The following is a 7087-nucleotide window of genomic DNA, read 5'->3' as shown; positions in this document are numbered from 1 at the left end:
TTCATAAAAATAAGTTAAAAAATAGGTTTTATTATAATTTATGACATAGCAAGTACCGAAAATAGCCAGAAATGCTAATTGGTAGAAGCATTCCACATGGAAATGAGCAAGGCGTCACCTAAATATTGTTACAAAAATATGTACTAGTGTATTAACATATAGTGTTAAATATATTTAATAATACTTAAAATAATTGTGAATGAGTATGCTTAAAAATAGTGTTTACTCAAACAAAAGTGAATACTTTTTATTATTAGAAATGTTTATTACATTAAAACAAAGAGCACGAAAATATTTTGATTACAGTTATACATATTTTTATTTAAATTTCATACTCTCATAACTTTTGTCTTAAACAACATTTATTTTCATAACATCATCAGCTTTTTAAGTTCTTCAATAAAAAAGCATTTTTGTACTCTGCCATGATTTTCAAATCATTTTTGTTATCCATGTGAAAACAATCCATTCAAATTAAAGAATTTACAATGCTAGTGGTGCTTGACAATCTTTGGTGACATCTTAACATTCATCCTCAATTGTTTTGAAATATAAAATATTGTGAGTACTAAACTTGGTTTGAAACACTTTATTATCATTCAATTTTACCTTTGGAGCCTTTAATTTGAATTTAGTTAGTAGTCGAACTACAACGCATGTGCAATATATTTGTGTTATAAATTATAATTGTATAGTATACATGTGACTTCACTTACGCGGGCGTGCTTAATATATTATAACGTAATTTATATATCCAACGTATTAAATAAAAATTATTATCTCATTGAAGTACTTCCTGCCTCTTTCTTCACCTTTAACCACAAGGTTTCGTATTTATTTTTTTCTCACGTCTTTATTTCTTATTATGAATGCAATTAGAGTAGATCCAATGAATTCTTATTGCATTGGTAGTCATATTTTCTTAATATTTAAAATTTTGGTGTCGTGTGCATGAAATTAAATTGAACACACATTCTTTCCAAGACCACATTACATTATATACTAGGCTGCACAGTCAAACATTATTCTTAAGTTTAATTTCCTTCAAAATTTTAATTACCATACTTGCATGATGTCAGACTGAAGAATAAATTTTCTTTGTAAGGAAGAGAGCGTAAATTTTATTGTAAGGAATTGGAATATTGGAAATTAATGACACTTTTATTTGTGATTCAGAAAATGTGACGAATGCAAATGTATGTCTATGTTACATGCATGCAATTTAAGCCTATTTGGGTTTCGACTGGTTGAATTTGGCCTTGAGAGCAAACAACCGACTCAACAGGTCGCTTGCACGGCTAGTCTAGTTGGGCCGTTGTCAGCACCGGCTACACCAAATGCTTCCTTTGTCACTGCAAACCCGCAACTACTTTTCCCTATGCAGGCTGCTTCCACCACAGACCGACTATCAGTAGCTTCCCAAGAGCCTTGCTCAAAAGAGCCACACTTTCCTTTTGGGTTTCCAAAGCTAGCAAATTGGATTTGTGAGATTACTTGTCCACCTTGGCATGATAGCTCTAACAATGCACCTTCGTGGACAAGAGCACAAATGGTTCCTGTTGTGACTGTTTGGAAGGAAACGTTTTGAGGGTTTCCACCTATCTCTTCAAACAAAACCAATGTGTTCTTGTCATTGTTTAAGAACGACCTTGGCACATGGTACCACCGTTGTGATGGATTGCCACAGTTGGTGTTGCACTTTTCTGTTATGTAATTTCCGCGGTAGTCACAAGTGTCAGTGCATCCATTGGTTGCAGTAATCCAAGAAGGCCAATAACGACCAATGTTATGCCCATTCACCCAAGCATGTCCTTTACCCAACCCTTGCAAGTCCACCACCACGGGGTTTGTTCCATAAGGAGCTTCAAAGTCTGCTTTATACCAAGTCATGGGTGTACCAATAGGATAGGATGAATTAGCATGCCATGCTACACCAGTGTGTGGTTGCAGATCATAGAGACGTTTTCTTTCCCCGTTCAAACCAATCTTATAAGACCAAAGGTTGGTTGACAAATCCATAGTCACATTGTTCTTCCCAATTAATTGAACAGGACCTCCTGTTATACCAGTCTTTATCTTATCGAAACCTGCCCCGTAATTTGCAAGCCCCACAGTGGCACTAAGCAAAGCTATGATGTTTGTTCCCTTCTTTAAAGAGACTCGTTTCTCGTACGTGAAGTTGCTTCCCCATTGGCTAAATTTGTATCCAGCATACCTTCTATTAACATAAGCATGGAGCGTATGACCCATGGTGTCCACACGAAGAGTTGCATTACTCCAAATGGAGGTGTCGTTGATATCGACGTTCGTCATGTACCACAGGTAGTCACTGGCATCCAAAGTTAGGTCCTTTTGCTCGAGAAGCTGGTTTGCGTTGAGGCTGCCCTTTCCAAGCAAGGCATCTTTCTTTCGCTCCGGTGCCCACGCCCAAGTTAGCTTACCAGAAGCATCATCACTCTTTTTCACCATTATTGAGGTCTGGCTATTAACCTTTGCGGTGTTGAAAACTTCTTTTTTGCAACCATCAAGAATGGTCACAGACCAAGCAGGGACAGAGTATTTACCATCTTGTTGTAAGTCAACATTTGCATCTGTGTTACTGTCTGTATTGCTGAGGAAACAAAACCTTGCCCCACCAGCACCGGTGTATGTTGTTAGTGTGACTGCATTGCCTAAATCCTTGTCAATCCTTGTTGCATTAGTGAGGATCTTTTCCCCCAATTTTATTGCTGCATGAAGTTGCTTAAGATGTCCCCATTTGGGTTGATTCAAATTCCCATACTCATCAAGTGGTGCATCATAGTCGTAAGATGTTGTGATATAGGGGCCTCCTGCTGTGCGACCAAAGTTGGTTCCGCCATGGTACATGTAGTAGTTATTGAGTACACCGCCATTTTGGAAGAAGCGTGCAACGGAGAAAGCTGAATCTTCTGCACTTCTGTGGGGGACCCTCTCACCCCACTTTTGGAACCATCCAATCCAATTTTCAGTGAACATTTTGGGACTCTTGGGGTTATTGGGCTGAAAATTGTCACAGTAGTAGCCGTTGCAAGTATTGATCATAGGCTGGGGAGCATCGTGTTGTTGACACATGATCCATGGGACACCGATATTTTGTGCTACAGCCATTTGCGCACACCATTTGATATATGATTTCCCCGCATCTCCGTAACCCCACATGACGTTTCCATATTCATTCTCAATTTGAGCAAGAATAATGGGTCCTCCTTGCGATGCAAACAAATTTGCTTCTTTGACCATGTCAACAATCTTTGTAGTGAAGGTTTGCATTTCGTCCTTGTAGACCGAGTTATTTGTTCTTAGCTCAATCCCTGGCATATTGTGGAGCCACAATGGAAAACCTCCATAGTTCCATTCTGCGCAAACATAAGGACCAATCCTTAAAATGGCATACAAACCAGCCTCTTGGACTAGCTTGAAAAATTTGATAAAATCCAAATTTCCTGAGAAATCGTATTCACGTCGAACAGGCTCATGACGGTCCCAAAATACGTAACTTTCAATGGCATCAAGGCCTCCATCCTTGGCCTTTTGAATAATGTCTGGCCACATCTCCACTGTGCTTCGTGGATAATGGACAGAACCAGAAAAAATAAGACGCCTTTCCCCGTTAATAATGAGAGCATTTGCATCATATGTGACCTCTGTGGCAAAGCATGAGCGTAAGGCTGCCAGGCTCAACAAGAGAATCGCGACCCAAGATGAGGAACCCATTGCAAACACGTATGAGAATTCAATATTTGTTATTGCCTGATTGAAATAGATGTGGGGGGGTTTTATAGCAACCTTAGCAAGTTACAACAGCTAATAAATAACAAAGTTGTTCTTCTCGTCGTCATGTTCGAATTAATCAACTATTATTAGTTGGTAATTATGGTAAAGATATGTAAGAAAGGATGAGCACGTTCCAAATATGGAAGAAATTTCCTATAACTCCTTTAATCCTTATCCTTGACAGGTATGGCCTATACCAACCTTGTTGTACTTTTGAAAGTCTTGCATGTGCGTGATATGTCAAGGTTGTTCTAAATGATAGGTTGTAAGATGTGGCACTCTATGATGGGCTGGTTGTTTATCTTTTTTATTTTTATTTTTATTTTTATCTCCCTAATCATGCCAGGCTTCCGTATTAATTCCAATATTTGAACAATGGTATATAATTCAATACGTTCAAGTTTTGGATCCATTTATTTTTAATTGGGATTAATGATTCACTCGGGTTAGGCATTTAATAGGAACCCATCGATGGGATTCCTTTGTTGATTTGTAATGAGGTGTGGATGATATGTTAAGTTAACTAAACTTATTATGAGAAGCCTAAGTTTATTTGCAGATTGAGGGATGGATATAAGCTGTGAAAACGATTAGATTTACTATGTGCAAAATATTTTATTGCAAGGATATTAATTAAAAGTAACTGTAATCTCATTGCATGTTTATGTTGAAATTTTTAAGAGAAATGACATTGATAATTAAATTTAAAACTGAGGAATAATGCAGTGACCAAATGACCAGGAACTTTAATAACTTGTGTTGAGCAAAAACTAAATATAAAATATTTACCACTGTCTGCTAGACAAAATCTTCTGTAACCAATACCATGAGATGTATGGGTGGGCATGGTTTGGATTACCATATATATAAAATAAGTTAATTAATTAAAAAAAGGCATTGAAAGTGGGCTAGGTTTCGACCTAAACTCATTATTTTGTTTCAAATAAATATGGTTTCTAAATTTTTAAAACCAGTTTAAAATTGCTTTGAAACCTTAAGAACTGGTTTTTAAATGTAAAAGGTTTGAATACCCATATTTAAATTTAAACATAAAGTTATTTTCAAATCTCGTAACAATCTTTAACTTCAAATCAAATTTTCTTTCAAAAACTATATTTGAAAACTTTTTTCCTCCAACATTAGCTTTTAAAATTAGTTTGAAAAGAAAGAGGGTGTCGTGGACATATATGTCACATATTTTTGTTTTATTGTTATCTTCATAAAAATAAGTTAAAAAATAGGTTTTATTATTATTTATGACATAGCAAGTACCGAAAATAGCCGGAAATGCTAATTGGTAGAAGCATTCCACTTGGAAATGAGCAACGCGTCACCTAGATATTGTTACAAAAATATGTACTATTGTATTAACTGTGTCAGCATATAGTGTTAAATATATTTAATAATACTTAAAATAATTGTGAATGAGTATGCTTAAAAATAGTGTTTACTCAAATAAAAGTGAATACTTTTTATTATTAGAAATGTTCATTACATTAAAACAAAGAGCACGAAAATATTTTGATTACAGTTATACTTATTTTTATTTAAATTTCATACTCTCATAACTTTTGTCTTAAACAACATTTATTTTCATAACATCATCAGCTTTTTAAGTTCTTAAGTAAAAAAGCATTTTTGTACTCTGCCATGATTTTCAAATCATTTTTGTTATCCATGTGAAAACAATCCATTCAAATTAAAGAATTTACAATGCTAGTGGTGTTTGACAATCTTTGGTGACATCTTAACATTCATCCTCAATTGTTTTGAAATATAAAATATTGTGAGTATTAAACTTGGTTTGAAACACTTTGTTATCATTCAATTTTACCTTTGGAGCCTTTAGTTTGAATTTAGTTAGTAGTCGAACTACAACGCATGTGCAATATATTTGTGTTATAAATTATAATTGTATAGTATACATGTGACTTCACTTACGTGGGCGTGCTGAATATATTATAACGTAATTTATATATCCAATGTATTAAATAAAAATTATTATCTCGTTGAAGTACTTCCTGCCTTTTTCTTCTCATTTAACCACAAGGTTTCATATTTACTTTTTTCTCACATCTTTATTTCTTATTCTTGAAATTGAATGCGTATTCACATTCAGAATCCCACAAGGAACGTAACAAAACAATCAGAAAGCAAAACAAAATACTTTCATAAAGTTCATGTTCCTATTAGGTAAGGGATTGGGGGGACTACTAGAATTTATCTAATTACATGTGACTTTTCATGCGAATTTTTCATAAAAATTCGCAGGAAACGTTGTTCCTACTAATCTTTCTTCTAAATTTAATCTGCAAGTAATACCTTCGTGGATAATATGTTTTTGCGAATTTTAAAATTCGCAAGAAATTTTCCTGTGAAATTTCTTGCAAAAAGAAAAAAATATCACAAGAAAAGTTTCCTGCATAAAAAGATTCGCAGGAAAGTTTCCTGCAAAATAAAAATTTTCAAGAAAGTTTTCTGTGAATTCTTTTGCAAAAAATTCTGTAGGAATATTTTTTACGAAAAAAATTAAAGAAAGTACGATAAATTCTATCAATAATTCTTCAACTTTCAAATGTTCCTAATGAATTCATCCGAAGCATTTGTTTCCACGCCTCCAACATGTGATACATAATCTTTTAAATACTAAGATTGTAGATTATAAGTCTAACACTCAACCATACAAATCAACTTGTAAGGTAAGTGTTGCCCCAACTTATAACTCTTTAATTATTTTTTTTTCAATTGATATGGGACTTGAAGTTTTTTAAAAATATTAAACTTTAAATTTAAATATTTTTTTATTTTTCTTGCGGATTAAAATTGGTAGGAAAATCCGCAGGAAAAGTTACCTGCAAAATTTTTCTACCATTTAGTAAACATTCCTTGTGAATTTATTTTTGCAAGAAAATCTAGAAGAAACAAAATAAAATTCTTACAATATTTTCTACAAATTTTTACCATGGAAAAAAATTTCTATGATCATTAAAGTTGTAGCAAAATTTGCAAAAATATCTTGTAGATTATTTTTCATAAAAAAATTTGTAGGAAATATCTGTAAATTATTTTTCGCAAATAAATTCGTCAAAATTTTTTGTGAAAATATTATTGCAAGAAAATTTGCAAAAAATTCTTGCGAATATTTTTTTTGTAGGAAAATTCGCAGGAAAATGACATTTTTCTAGTAGTGGGATCAATCCTGCTACCCAACAGTTATTCCCACACACTCGAGCGAAGTTTCTCACTCCCCCTCTTACCTAGATGAATAGAAGATGAATAGAAGATGAAGTAT

The 7087-nt window shown here is 33.8% G+C and overlaps 1 pseudogene; it reads right to left on the bottom strand.

The window, feature by feature from the left end:
- Positions 1-601: 601 nt before the first annotated feature.
- LOC145954183 (beta-galactosidase 7 pseudogene) lies at positions 602-4213 on the bottom strand (annotated as a pseudogene).
- Between the last annotated feature and the right edge of the window lie 2874 nt (positions 4214-7087).

The sequence above is a fragment of the Cajanus cajan genome, chromosome 2 (genome assembly GCF_000230855.2).
Source record: "Cajanus cajan strain Asha chromosome 2, NIPB_CcT2T_4, whole genome shotgun sequence".
Classification (NCBI taxonomy): Eukaryota; Viridiplantae; Streptophyta; class Magnoliopsida; order Fabales; family Fabaceae; genus Cajanus; species Cajanus cajan.
Note: the sequence above shows the minus strand (reverse complement) of the source record. Positions and strands in the feature narration are given on the sequence as shown.